The 16,291-nt window shown below is 32.2% G+C and overlaps 1 long non-coding RNA gene and 2 other non-coding genes across 3 annotated transcripts in view; 2 read left to right on the forward strand and 1 right to left on the reverse strand.

Moving 5' to 3' along the window:
- Positions 1-16,291, forward strand: part of LOC145663104 (uncharacterized) — a 645,511-nt gene that overhangs the window by 372,877 nt on the left and 256,343 nt on the right. The gene's annotated exons all lie outside the window — the stretch shown is intronic.
- Positions 4,001-4,072, forward strand: TRNAA-UGC (transfer RNA alanine (anticodon UGC)). The gene has a single exon. It is a non-coding gene; the product is annotated as a tRNA-Ala (tRNA).
- On the reverse strand, positions 6,411-6,482 carry TRNAA-UGC (transfer RNA alanine (anticodon UGC)). Its single transcript has one exon. It is a non-coding gene; the product is annotated as a tRNA-Ala (tRNA).

Here is a 16,291-nt window from a genome sequence, read left to right on the forward strand (position 1 = left end):
TATTTTCTAAACATGTTAAATCACTCGAAAGCAGCCTTGATTTTGCTGATAATACAGTAATAGCCGACTTTAAGAACATCTTATATAAACATAGGAATGTTTTTTCAGAACGCCCTGGACGTTGCAAGGATTTTGTTTATTCTTTTAAAGTTAAAACAGACAAACCCATAGTAACCAAGCCCTATGTAATTCCATATAGATACAGGGAGAATGTACGGCAGCAAATTGCAAATATGTTAAGAGATAGGATCATTAGGCCTTCAAGAAGCGTCCACCTTAATCCATTACATGTTGTTCCAAAGAAAAATGGTTCTCTACGTGTGGTATTAGATTTGAGACGCACGAACAGCCACATTGACCTGGAACAAGTGAGGTATCCTCCAGTAGAAGAAATACTAGCTTCTTTACAAGGGAACACTGTATTCGGAAATCTAGATCTAGTGATGGCGTATAATCAGGTCGAGTTACATGAAGATTCAAAACCATACACAGCATTTAGTTTTGAAGGTCACTTGTACGAATACAATCGTGTAGTCTTTGGGCTTATTAATGGTAGTGCAGCATTAGCATCCTGCTTGAACAAAGTTTTAGCGTTCCTATCTTCTCCCATTCTGGCTGCATGACCTGCCCACCGGAGCCTCCTAGACTTGATGACCGTAACGATGTTTGGTAAACCGTATAAATTATGCAGTTCTTCGTTATGAAGTTTCCCTCATTTCCGTTCCTCTTGGGTCCGAATATTCGTCTCAGGATTTTATTTTCAAATACTTTCAGTCTGCGTTCTTCCCTCAAGCGACCATGTTTCACAACCATAAAACACAAGAGGCATGATTATCGTTTTATATATTTTGAATTTTATAGCTTTGAATTCCTTGACAGAATTCGCGACGACAAAATACTTTGAACTGAATAATAACACGAATTTCCTGATTTCAGTCGACATTTAATTTCATTGTGGATATGATTTTGGTCTGGTGATATTGATCCCAGATATTTGAAAGTATCAACTTTGTCGAAAGTATTATTTGATATTTTAGCGCATCCATAATTTGCCATATTACAATCCCGGTGAACTTCCATGTATTTAGTTTTCTCTGCATTTACTTCTAAATCAATGTCGCTGCAAGCGTTTAATAAGAATTCTGCACTTCTTTTTATTGTTGTCCTATCATACCCTATTAAATTTACATCATCAGCATATGCCATAACCTGGTAAATACCATTCAGCTCTAGGGCCTGTTTGCTATCTTTAATTTTCCTTATAGTGTACTCCGGAACAAAGCTGAACAATAATAGCGATAACGCATTTCCTTGTTTCAGACCATTCTCGACGTGGAAGCTCATGGACAAGAGTTTTTCTACTCGGACTTTACTTTGGGATTCATTTAAAAACATTTTATTTAATCTAACTAGCTTTTTCGGTATTCCGAATTCTGTAAGAATGTTGTACAGCGGTGGACACTTCTAAATCTTACACCTTAGCCGTAAATCTCCATATGGCTGTACCATTTAGAAGTGTCCACCGCTGTACAATGTTTCCCTCCTATCCGAGTCGTAAGCCTTTTTAAAACCAATAAAGCTGATGTACTGGGTAATATATTCCCATTTCTTTTCGAGTATTTATCGAATAGTAAATATCTGGTCGATAGTTGATCGATTTCCCTAAATCCGCACTGATAATTTCCAATAATTTCATCTGCGTATGGAATCAATGCCTCGATAATAATTATTACATTCAATTTTGTCGCCTTTCTTGTGAATTGGAATAGTGATTGATTTTTTTCACTCTTCTTAAATGTATTCCATAGTTTTTCTCTTTAAAAAAAGAAAGTTTCGTAATGATATGTTGAATTCCTGTCGTTAAAAATTCAGAAACCTTCAGGACTGGGTAAACCGTGATGGTGGTTATAAGTCTAGGAAACCACACTATCAGATAAACAGTCTATTACGCATATGATCCATTAACAGAAAATTTGGTACTTTCTGAACAAGGTTAAGGAATAGTCAGTGCATTATAGAATTCGGAATTTTACCGATTTTGCTGATTCCAAGAACCTGCTGGTAACATTATTACGTATGTGATCAATGAATGAAAAATTTATTGAAAATATTCATACATTGTATATGGAAGTTAAAACTTAAAAATTTCAAGAATGTACAGAACCACCCGAAACCAAGCTCTTGATGTGCAGCTTTTAAGGTTATCATATAAATGTATTTCTCTCATTTTTTGTTTTGTTTCAAAAAGAGGGTGTGTGATATTTTGAAGTAAAAATACTACATACAATTTTGCTAGTTATTTGTGTATCTTCTTTTAAAAAATTACTTATTTTTGTGTATAAGAAGTTAAAAGAAATATTATATATATATTGGTTAATCCTTTGGAATTCATAATGTAAATATGTTAAGAATTAAAAAAAAAAATATTTTCGAAATTCATGGTTTATTTTAGAGGTTCTATATTATTATCTACATCAACCACTAATAAAATGAGTTCTTGTGCTGTAGAGAAGCGATGAAAAGCCTGTTTTATCAATTTAAAGCAAAATTTTGAAAAAAGCCCAAAATTTCCCAAGTAAAAAAAGCGAAGCAGAAAAAACCGTTTTTTTTTTCAAAAAGGCCGGCCTTTTTTCCGAGCCCTTGCATCTCTAATCATGAGGGACGTACTAGAGAATATGGTGGCAGGAAAGATAGAGAGGTACGAAGGAGACTAATGGACGATATCAAAACAGAGAAACTGTACTTGAAGATGAAGAGGTTAGCGGAAGACAGTGAAGGACGAAATCTTCTCAGTTACGTCAAGTTGCCTGCCAATAATGGCAAAATACCTATGATGATTATAATGATGATAATGATTAAAATACTTATTCTAATAATTATTCTTCATGAGGAATATTGTTCAAATAATGAGTTTTATTCGAATTTGAATATATTCGAATGAATTATTCGAATTTTGACAGCATTAATAAAAGGATCGCTAAGAAACTGTTCTAACGCGGCGTTAATTTTCACAACCTTTCAAAACCTTTGAAACACTCGATGGAGCTCTACATCCTTTAAATTAAACTATATACTTAATTTAACTCGTTTCATGTTTATTCGTATGATCTTTAGAAAAAGGAGATGGATGGTTAATGAACATAAATGATCATGAAGGAATTGGTAGAATTAAAATAAAAGAGTCTGATTGATTTCTGTAGACAGAAGTTAGTAGTGATTGAGAACGCCTAGTTCAATCAGCACATGTTTTTATCTAGGCGTTGATCAGTCAGTCTTGATTCCAACTTTTATCTAGGCGTTGATTAGTTAGCCTTGATCCGATGTTTTATCTAGGCGTTGATCAGTCAGTCTTGATCCGATTTTTTTTATCTAGGGGTTGATCAGTCAGTCCTGATTCCTTCTTTCTCTAGGCGTTGATCAGTCAGTCTTGATCCCATCTTCTATCTAGGCGTTGATCAGTCTTGATCGCATCTTTTATCAAGGCATTGATCAGTCAGTCTTTATCTCATTTTTAATCTAGGCGTTGATCAGTTAGTCTTGACCCTATCTTTTATCTAGGCGTTGATCACTCAGACTTGATTTCTTCTTTCTCTAGGCGTCGAGCAGTCAGTCTTGACCCCATCTTTTGTCTAGGCGTTGATTAGTCAGACTTGATCCGTCTTTTTATTTGGGAGTTGATCAGTCAGTCTTGATCCCATCCTTTATCTAGGCGTTGATCAATCAGTCTTGATCCCATCTTTTTTCTAGGCATTGATCAATCAGTCTTTATCTTATCTTTTATCTAGGAGTTGATCAGTCAGTCTTGATCCCATCTTTTATCTAGGCATTGATCAGTCAGTCCTGATCCCATCTTTTATCTAGCCGTAGATCAGTCTGTTTTGATCCGATCATCTATCTAGTCTTTGATAAGTAAGTTTTGATCCCATATTTTATATAGGCGAGAAAAGAATAGTTATGGAGGCGTGAGATGTAGTTGCCACATGGTATTTTTGCTGCAAAAGGGGATGTAGCTCAGTGGTAGAGCGTTCGCTTTGCATGTGAAAGGTCCCGGGTTCGATCCCCGGCATCTCCATTTTTTCTTAGAAGATTCAACGAGCATATTCTCATTTTTCTTAGAAGATAAAAAACCTTGTTTTTATTATTTTATGTTAAGCCTATATTTTAAACTGGGTAATGCTGAAAGGTACGGTGACAGAATAAAGTTAGACGTTGCATAAGAGCCACATTTAATGGATGATATTTGCTACAGGAAATTGTTGCGTCCAGACGAAGGTTACCAGGACAGAACCATGCTGCATGAAAGCTTCAGATGAACTGGTAGCAGTGGCGGAATACCTATGATTATGATCATGCTCAGAATTCCGCCAGACCCCCCAATGGGGAGTGTCACCCCTCCAAACTTTCTGTAACACTCCCTCCAATCTTCTGTTTTGTTCCGAGCCTGAACAGGGATTTTTTCCAGTTTACATAAAACAGTTGTGTGCTTACTAGTCCTAGACGAGTGGCATCAGTTCAGTTGGGTCATGAGTGAATCAAAATAAATGAATTTGTGTTTCAAAGAACATTAAGGAACTTGGAATAGTGATTTTCAATATTTGTAAGAATGCGCCGCGGTTCACAAGAGGCTTGTAAATATATTTCTAATATTTTTTTTTATTATTAACACATGAAGCATTTAATCTGATTATTAAACGAACCCGCATGTCTAGATTATTAAGCGATGTTACAATGTGTGAAAATGTGAAGAACTCGAATGACGGTTCAGACGAGAGTTTGTCAAAATATGCATAATCATCAAGACTTTTAATACGTACATTCGTGGATATATGAGTCATATTAGTAAATACAAAATTACATTTAAGTTGGTTATAAATTTAAACGAATTAAAGTTACCAACAATATTGCGATAAATGTACAATATCTGTAATTAGCAATAAATGTGTTCTAGTATATTATGTTGTTGTTTTAGCACTTCAGATATCAGACCGAGTTCATATAAGCAAACCTAACCACTGACTAATCTTAGTCGTGAAAAATGAAGATTTTTCATTTTAGGCAGGGCAAATAGAAATCTAAGAACGATAATACCTTGTAGAAATGATAAATTTAGGTGAAAATCCGACGTTTATGTTTCCATACATACATTAATTACGAAAACTACGACAAATTTTCGTTCAACATCAGGCAAGTAAATTAAGTCGTTAATATTATAGCTTACCTTGATTGTAATGGGTATTCACGCAAAGTAGAAAAAGAAAACAAAACAAGAAAGAAACGACAAGAAGGTTAAGTCAACATTTCTTACTTTGTTGAAGTTAGGATTGCAGTGGAAAGTTGTCATTTTTTGTACTATTGCAGAATTTTAGAATAATACGAGAAAGGTAAAAATATTAATACTAGGGATGCGCACGAGACAAGATTTATGGCTGTCTCGTCTCGAAAATGTGTTGTAAAAGTGATGTCTCGACTCGAAAAATGTATACTTTTCTATTGGAAGAGCAGTGTCTCGACTCGAATTTTGTCAAGAAAATCCTGTCTCGACTCGTCTCGTGCGCATCCCTAATTAATACAATTTTTCTAAAAGTCAAGAACCCGTACCCCCTTAAATATTTGAACACCCTCCCCCCGATTTTGAAATCCTGGTGGAAACCCTGATCATGATAATCATATGAAAAGTTGGGGGGCATTGTGCCTCAGTGGTCGAGCGCTTGCTTCTGGTGCGTTGGGTCTCGCCCAAGTAAGTTTGTGGTGAACAACAGCGTGTCCGTGGGTTTTCTCGGGATACTTCCGTTTCCTCATCCCTTTCTTATTCCACCAATTCTTCCATCATCATTCACTTGTCTTACACAGGAAAAAAAGTATGTGCAGTACGTAAAAACGTAGGTTACATGTGTAAATCCTGTAGCTTTTGGATTTACCGTAGAACTAAAGGTAACATTCTGCATAAATGTACGCATGAAAAAGTGAATTGTATAATAATTTCCGTATAAATGTTCCATCAATACGTACTTCCGTAAGAAACAAAGAAACGTATATAGATGGCCAGGATCTCATATACAGATGGATGCATACGGTATAACATATAGCTGACGTAAGTAACATGCGTATACGTATGTACTATAACGAAGACTGTTAGACATTAGGCATCCTGCAGCTTCATGATGTAACATGTAATCTGGAAAAAGGCAGCACGTATGTGCCATACGGATAACGTATGCTCCGCACAGATTTCTGTAGTAAACTTATGGAATCCGTATATTTGTACAATATACCAGTGTCCGGATAACGGATTTTTCTCGGTGTAGTCATTCGTCTCCCTTAGTCTATCAGGCATAATCGTGGGACGTTAAACTGAAAGATTTCATTTTCACATTAAAAATCAGTTTGTAATTAATTTTAAAAAAGGTAATTGGAGATGCCGGGGATTGAACCCCGGACCTTTCACATGCAAAGCGAACGCTCTACCACTGAGCTACATCCCCTTCTGTAGGAATCACTTCTTGTGACAGCTACGTGCACGCCTCCAGAACCATTCCTTCCTCGCGCGAGAAAGAGAATAATCTCTATAGGCCTATATAAAAGATAGAATCCCAACTGACTGATCAACGCATAGATGAAATCTTGTACCGATTGCACCACGCGTTTTCAATTACTAATGACTTCTGTGAACAGAAATCAACGCGCCTATGTTTCCATTTCACTAACTCCTTCATAATCATTCATATTCATTAATCGTCCAACCCCTTTAGTCTAAAAATCATGCGAGTAAACGTGGGATTCATCAAATGTTTCGTCTGCAATATTATAGTGTAGTTGACAGACATGTAGACATTGCATAAAAGTAACGAAGCATTAAAACGTTTTCAAAATGTGAGAGTAGAGAAGAATGAAGAAAACAAGCTAGGTAGAACAGAAAACTAATAAAGAAGCCCTGAGAATGACTGAGAAGAGACTGAACAATATTGGAAGTAAATAAAAAAGAAAGTGAAACTTTTGGAACATTGATGAAGGCACCGCGAGGAACATGGTAAAATGTACGGTGGAAGGAAAAAGAGGAAGAAGTGAAGAGGGTTGAAATTGACGAACAGTATTAAAAGAGAGAAGCTGATGCACTGGTATGTATACTTGGAAACATCTTAACTAGCAGCAAGCCCGTAATGGAAGTATACTTATGAATTTTTTCGATCATAATATTAGCAACTTAATTCTAATGATGGTTAGGCCTACCTGATTAAGAAGCGCCTATTCTGATCGCTCACTTAAGTTCGCTTAGTGGTTATTAGGATCATGCAACCAGAACTTATAATATTGTTACGGTAATACGTCCGTTACTCCACACGCTAACTCCAGAACGAAAGCGAACCTTTGAATTCTGTTCTCTGCAATAGATAGCTAGAGCGTTTTATCTTGACCGTGTTTGATAACGGAGTCGATCCGTTAACATCTTCACGATAACGGCGACTTTAACGGTGGCTATTCAGATAAATAGGATAGGTCTATATTTATTTCTTTATCAGTTAACATCCTTGCAAACAACAAACAAACTTTTGTACTTATTTCTTTATCAATTAATATCCTTTCAAATAATAAATAAAGTTCTATATTTATTTCTTTATCAGTTAACATCCTTGCAAACAACAAACAAACTTTTGTACTTATTTCTTTATCAATTAATATCCTTTCAAATAATAAATAAAGTTTTATATTTATTTCTTTATCAGCTAATATCCTTGCAAACAACAAACAAACTTTTGTACTTATTTCTTTATCAATTAATATCCTTTCAAATAATAAATAAAGTTCTATATTTATTTCTTTATCAGTTAACATCCTTTCAAATAACAAATATACTTTTGTATTTATTTCTTTATCAATTAACACCCTTCCAAGTAATAAATAAAGTTCTATATTTATTTCTTTATGAATTAACAGGCTTTCAAATAATAAATAAAGTTCTATATTTATTTCTTTATCAGTTAACATCCTTGCAAACAACAAACAAACTTTTGTACTTATTTCTTTATCAATTAATATCCTTTCAAATAATAAATAAAGTTCTATATTTATTTCTTTATCAATTAACATCCTTGCGAACAACAAACAAACTTTTGTACTTATTTCTTTATCAATTAATATCCTTTCAAATAATAAATAAAGTTCTATATTTATTTCTTTATCAGTTAACATCCTTGCAAACAACAAACAAACTTTTGTACTTATTTCTTTATCAATTAATATCCTTTCAAATAATAAATAAAGTTTTATATTTATTTCTTTATCAGCTAATATCCTTGCAAACAACAAACAAACTTTTGTACTTATTTCTTTATCAATTAATATCCTTTCAAATAATAAATAAAGTTCTATATTTATTTCTTTATCAGTTAACATCCTTTCAAATAACAAATATACTTTTGTATTTATTTCTTTATCAATTAACACCCTTCCAAGTAATAAATAAAGTTCTATATTTATTTCTTTATGAATTAACAGGCTTTCAGATAATAAATAAAGTTCTATATTTATTTCTTTATTAATTAACATCCTTTCAAATAATTAAAAATTTCTATATTTATTTAATTACCAATTAACATCCTTCCAAATAATAAATAAAATTACAAGAGTAATCGACAAGTGTAACATCTGAACAAATGTTCTCTATCTTATTGGTATTCTATGCTTCTTTTCTTTTGCATTCTTTTGAACGGGGATCCTTTGATGATCAGAAGTTCTAGCATTTGTGTAATTAAATAATCAAAACAATCATTTAGTATTAGATGTATGTTAATTTATATGACGTTCTGCTCTCTACTTTAAAATCTTATCTTCGTCTTTGATCAGCAAAGCAATATATGTCCAGTTATCGAAAGACAAAGTCACGATGTATACTCTGGATTATTGTTCTCGAGTAGTACTGTCTCGACTCTATCCTTTGATTTGTGAAAATTAAACAGAGTATTTTAGAAAACACAAAAATACGCTATATTGACTTCTAAATAAAACAAGTTACAAGCTGGCATCAAAAAGTTTCAAGTCTAGTTCTGTTTATAAGAAAATACCTTCCTTATCTACGTTTACCCACTTTCTTGTACAAAATAGTCACCTTGCGCAGCAATATAGCACTTCTGCCAATGCAGGAATGTCTTTTTGAATCACGTCAACCGTCTCTGTGGCACATTTGCCCAGTTTCACACAGAATTTCACGTTTGCTCATTGTTCTATCTGCTATTTTTGATGAAATCATGGAAGTGATAATGCACGAGCTCAGGAAAGCACCAGCTGCACAGCTCTCGATGTCTCTGACATATAAGGTCGGTGCTCCCTGTGTCTATGCATGTAGTCTTGCGCTGCCATCTGTTGGCATGTTACAGAACTAATCTGGATACTTTTTGATTACACCTCATATTATTAATATTTTAAATAATACTAAATCACAAGCTACAAATATAAATAGAGTAGTATTGCCCACGAGATGAGAAATGTCTCGTCTCCTACCAAAACGAGACGGAACTCGAAATGAAGAAGACATTTTTAATTCGAGACGAGACGAGAAACATGACAATTCTCGTCTCGTTTTCTAGGCAAGAATCAAGACAAGACGAGGCGAGAAATTTTACGAGTCTATGGGCAACACTAGTTCATCAAAGTTCTAGATCTCAAATACTATTGTAGTATTACATGATTCATTGTATAAAAACTATAAATTAATAAAATGTTTTTACGAACACGATGAAGCGTATTTATGACGGTTGAAACATACATTAGTCATTACACAGTATACTTGATATATACTTGATATATATCTGGTTTAACAGTTATTGTAGCACACCCTTCTTGAAGTTTACGCGGTACGGAACGATTGTGACTACTTCTAGATGGATTTGTTTTAAATAAGGTGTACATTTTGTACATAAATTTTCAAAACTAGAAAACAAAATTTCGAGACGATAGCAGAAAACATTGACTTTCTTCTACATTATTTTTAGATGATACCAGAAAACATTGACTTTCATCTCTATTATTTCGAGATGATATCAGAGAACATTGAATTCCATCTATATTATTTCTAGACGATACCAGAAAACATTGACTTTCTTCTACATTATTTTTAGATGATACCAGAAAACATTGACTTTCATCTCTATTGTTTCGAGATGATATCAGAGAACATTGAATTCCATCTACATTATTTCTAGACGATACCAGAAAACATTGACTTTCATCTATATTATTTCTAGATGATACCAGAAAACATTGAATTTCATCTATGTTATTTCTAGACGATACCAGAAAACATTGACTTTCATCTCTATTATTTCGAGATGATATCAGAGAACATTGAATTCCATCTATATTATTTCTAGACGATACCAGAAAACATTGACTTTCATCTATATTATTTCTAGATGATACCAGAAAACATTGAATTTCATCTATGTTATTTCTAGACGATACCAGAAAACATTGACTTTCATCTCTATTATTTCGAGATGATATCAGAGAACATTGAATTCCATCTATATTATTTCTAGACGATACCAGAAAACATTGACTTTCTTCTACATTATTTTTAGATGATACCAGAAAACATTGACTTTCATCTCTATTGTTTCGAGATGATATCAGAGAACATTGAATTCCATCTACATTATTTCTAGACGATACCAGAAAACATTGACTTTCATCTATATTATTTCTAGATGATACCAGAAAACATTGACTTTCATCTCTATTATTTCGAGATGATATCAGAGAACATTGAATTCCATCTATATTATTTCTAGACGATACCAGAAAACATTGACCTTCATCTACATTATTTCTAGACGATACCAGAACACATTGACTTCCATCTATAGCATTTCGAGATGATACCAGATTGTTATATTAAGTAATTACGAGTTATGAAAAACAACTATGAAGAAATAATTTTACTAATTATTTCATTATTTTAATTTTTCTTATTTAATGACTTTACTGTTTTCAATATATTAAAACGAAATGGTTAGTGAAGACATTCGTAATAGTTATTATCAAAGCTGTCCTTAAATTGGGCACGAAGTTGAGGTAAGGTGTTTCCCCATCAGAACTTTTGAAATTCTCCCCGAATTGGTAAACACGAATTCATATTTGTTAATATTATAGAAAAAAATATTGTTAACATTGTTAATATTCTAAATTTCTATTCATCTTGTTTATGATAGTCAATTTATTTAAATTTGCCATCCTGAATTTTTACCTTGTTTTCTAGAATGGATGTTAGCTTCGAAATCATAATTAATCGTAAAGTACCCCAGTTGTTAGTAATTTAACATTTCTTGTGTTTGTATTAGCAAATAACTATTTTTTTTAATTTTAAGAGGATTTATTTTTTAATTAGCCCAAAAATCATGATTACTTTGTTAAAATTTTCAACTAAAATGTAGATCAATTAGAAGGCTAATTTTTAGTTGCAATATTTGTAAATATATTTTTAAATCACGATATTAAGAATGTTTTTTTTCTTTGTTTTTAACTTTCTTGAAGATAATAAAAGTGCTATTAACAATCATGATACAACATTCATTAGATTATTATTAGTACAGTGTAAATAGCGATCTTCAATTGTTTATCTGACCCTGATCAAATGCCAATGCTTTATCTTTTCGCAATTCTGTCCCTCCTATTCCTAGCTACAGACAGAGCAAACCATCAAGGTTGCTTTTAGCAAAACCAATCAGGAAGCCGTGTTTGCGTTATATCTAGCTACCACATAACCAATAAGAATATAATATTTGATATGCTGTTGAAGATAATCTTTTGTGGAGGGAACCCGCTGGGTAATATACGACCCGTTTCTGTGTAACAAGGTCACTCTTTGACTTTGATCTGCAATCTTCAAAGGCGTGAAATGTTAGCCATGCGGAAGAACTCAAAATGGTCGTTTGGTGGAACAACTTCATTAAAAAAAAAGAAATTAAAAAGAAAAGAAAAGAAATCTACAAGAGTCTTGATTTGCGTTTTAGTATTTAATTAGCCAATAGAAAACCAAATGACGTGTGTGAAAACAGAGCTTCTTTCCATCTTGGGAACATTTATTTGTTTGGTCTGGCCAGCAATTGGTTAATTTGCATTTTCCATTCATTTCCAAGATGCTGACATCAACAACTACTACGCACTATTTTTTCTTTTTTAAATATATATATCTAAATATTTATTTAAAAGCGCTCTTCCTTTATTTTGGCCTTGGAGTTGTGTACAATTAACATTAAAGTACGTACGGTAAGAAGCAAGGTTATCGGCTCCTGGTAAATGATGATGAAACCCCTCCCATCTTCCCCTCCTAAAAAATCATTGGTATTTACTTAGGAAACGAAGTTGTATGACCTTTTTAAAGCGGAAATTAGAGTCTAATAAAATTAGAACAGTATACTAAGAGTTAATACAAAATCCACCCTTATATGTGACTGTTTTATACAAGTCGCTAATAATAATAATAATAATAATAATAATAATAATAATAATAATAATAATAATAATAATAATAATAATAATAATAATAATAATAATAATAATAATAATAATAGTAATTTCCTTATTAGTCTACAGAGTTATTATTATTATATTATATGTTAGTAATTTTATGGAATCAGTTCAGAGTGTTTTCTGAACTTGGGTAAGATAGAAATTTAAAGAATTAAGGGATACTTCTATCTGACAAGTGTTATCTCCTTGACTTCAAATTTTGTTTTACAAAATTTTCTTTTAATAAGAGTTCATTGTAAAAAAAAAAAGTTCCATTTGTTACCAATACTTTGTTGGATAAAAAGATCCAACATATTTAAATCAAAAAATTTCTTGTACACCTTATATCTGGAGAACTACATTCAGTGTAGCTACATCCAAACTATCACTTAACTCAGTATGATGTGCTTATTCCGTATAAAATACGAACCCTCGATATATGGGCCGTTCAAAAATTTTGTGGCCCCTGATCCAAGGTCCACTATATTTCAATCAACAAAATTTGCTTGTACGCCTCATGGCTGGAGAACTACAAATAGTGTAGCCAAACCCAAACTATCACCTAACTCAGTATGATGTGCTTACTCCGTAGAAAGTACGAAAACTCGATTTAGGGGTCATTCAAAACTTTTGTAAACCCTGATCCAAAAACTAATTATTGCCCAAGATCGCAATGTTTTGATCCAATTTTTGGATTGGATCATTCCTAAAATTCTCGTTGACAAAATCTTTCATTTATAAAAGTATTGTGAGAACTAATAAGTTTTATTCTGTAGTAGGTTGGTTTGAAGAGAACTCTGATAAAATTTGTTTGCTACTTAAAAAAATCTTTGAATAATCTACAATGCTTTCCACTTCCCCTCTCAGTAATTCTTCTAGGTATTCTCAATATTCTCTCAAGTTAGTGCCATTTATTTAATATGTAGGATCATCTTCTTTTATCTTCTCTTTTCACTTTAGACTTAGGACTGAAGTTTTTGTATTTTGTGGTTTAATTGGTTTTAAATGAAATATTTCTTGTTATTTAACTTGCATCTTGTGGATGAGTTAATTTCTTCTCAATGTGTTTGTTAGAAATAATTATTTCATTTTGTAAAAGAAACTATATATTCTATTTTGTAGAAAAATGAATTTTTTCTTTAATACTTGTGTAAACTTTTTCAATAATATTGTGAATGATGATGTGTTTTTTGTACTTACATGTTTTACTTTTTTTAGTTTTAATAGATACTGAATGTTTGTCTTTTATAATTATTTTTTAATGTTTTGTAATCTGTATTATTAATATTATGTATGACAAGGTATCTTTTATACTTTAGTAGGATATTTCTGTCCTACTTGCATGCATCTTACAGGTATAAATACGTTTTTTCTTTTATTCGGGCACATGTGGTTGTAATTCTGTGTTACCAATAAGCATATTACAAACTTATTCTTATTATTTTATTTATTTTACTTGAATTGAAAACTTGAGAATTTTAACATGACAAGGAATTGTCTGCTCAATCGGCTTTTACCTACATTGCTTTATATTAGTTTCCTTTTACCCTTTTCTTGTTTATTATTATTATTATTATTATTATTATTATTAATAATAATAATAATAATAATAATAATAATAATAATAATAATAATAATAATAATAATATGGATAGCAATGTAATATTTTGATACCACAGAATGTGCTTTATTCTTGAAAATCAAATTCTTCGTGGCATTAAAATAAGAATTATTATTGCTGTTATTATTATGTATTTGTTTCCACTTCTCACGTGAGCAGGCGATATAGTAGCATAAGACCATGCAAGTACCTAGGTATATTACTATTTCTCTATGATTCCCAGTTCATTCTCGGATTTACAGGAAACTTCTTACAATTCTACATGTTCAGTGATACATTTTTTGTATTGTTTTTCCTTCGATTTGAAAGGATTTAGGTGATTTAAAAAAAAAAAAAACTTTTTGTAGACCACTCCCATATCGCGAAGACAAAAGATTTTGAACTGAATAATAACACGAATTTCCTCTTTTCAGTCGACATTTATTTGTTCCTGGATATGGATTTGGTCTATTAATACTAATCCTAGATAGGCCTATTTGAAAGTATCAACTTTATTGAAAGTATTATTTGATACTTTGACGTATCCATAATTTACATCATAATTTACATTACGATCTCGGCGAACTTTCATGTATTTAGTTTTCTCTACGTTTACTTCTAAACCCATGTCCATGCAACTATTTAATTAAACTTTTGGATAGGGATACGCACGAGATGAGACTAGACGAGACAGAATTTTCCTGATTAAATTCGAGTTAAGACACAGCTCTTCCAACAGAGAAATATACATTTTTCGAGTCGCGACATCATTTTTACAGAACATTTTCGAGACGAGACAGCCTCAAATCCTGACAGCGTGAGCATCCCTACTTCTGCATTTCTTTCTAAAGTTCTCCTATCAGATTTACATGATCAGCATACACCATAACATGTTCAACACCATTCAGCTCTAGGCCCTAGTTGCTATCTTTGATTTTTCATATAGCGTATTCCAGAACAAGGTTGAATAATAATGGCTCCAACAGCGCCAAAGCATCTCTTTCTTTCAGACCATTTTTGGCGGGAAATCTCGTGGACAATAATTTCCCTACTCGGACTTTACTTTGGGATTCATTTAACTATATCATTTAACTATATCTTAATTAGTCTACCTAGATTTTTGGTATTCCAAATTCTATAAGAATGTTGTACAATGTTTCCCTCCTAACCGAATCTTAGGATTTTCCAAAATGAATGAACAATTGTTGTTGTGGAGCATTTTTTTTTTTTTGAGTATTTGTCGAATGGGAAATATCTGATCGATAGTTCGATTTCGCCTAAACCACACTTATTCTCTACAATAATATTTCGCCTCTATATGGCTTCAATCTTGCTTAACAGAATGTTTGAGAGGATTTTATAGAATATTGAGAGAAGGGAGATGGTCGATAATTATTGCAATCAGTTTTGTCGCCTTTCTTGTGAATTGGAACAATCATTGATTCTTTCCAGTCTTGTGCCAATTCTTCCTTGTTCCAGATAAGGGAAATGAGTCCGTATATCTTGCTCCACAATTTTTCGTCTCCAGCTAAAATTAACTCAGCCGAAATTTCGTATCCATCCAAAGATTTGTGTTTCTTTAATTTCTTTAAAGCAATTTCTATTTCTGTTCGATTAGACTCTGAAATATAGGGTTCTGTTGTTTTAAATTATACTGTATTAACATCTTATAAACAGCTAAAAGCAAAAATATAGCACTTTATCATACAATGAACATTTCCTTTGTGACCACAAGTTTTAATTAAATGATTCTATCACCATAACTTTTATCATTATAACGTTTGTTTTCATCCCATATTATTCGCATCTTCTCAACATGTCTTCCATCATCATATTAATTTTCTTTTTAGCTTCCGCAATAACCATGATATTATCTTTAAATAGCCTTAATCCTACCAAACTTGTTTGAATAAATAAATAAATAAATAAATAAATAAATAAATAAATAAATAAATAAAGAGCACACTTAAATTCTAATTTTGCAAACGTGACTTACGCGTAAATTCAGATTAGAATGCAAGTTATCGCGCTCAACGTTTGAGTAAGTCCTGTTCGTCAAGTTTGTATGATATTTACGTTAAATTTCCTGACATAGGACAAATTTACTGTGCATACATAATTTTTTTAGTTAATTTATTTTAAATGAAATATACCTACGTTAATCTCGATTATAACTTGAGGCTCATG

The sequence above is a fragment of the Thermobia domestica genome, chromosome 10 (genome assembly GCF_964235325.1).
Source record: "Thermobia domestica chromosome 10, izTheDome1.hap1.1, whole genome shotgun sequence".
Taxonomy (NCBI): domain Eukaryota; kingdom Metazoa; phylum Arthropoda; class Insecta; order Zygentoma; family Lepismatidae; genus Thermobia; species Thermobia domestica.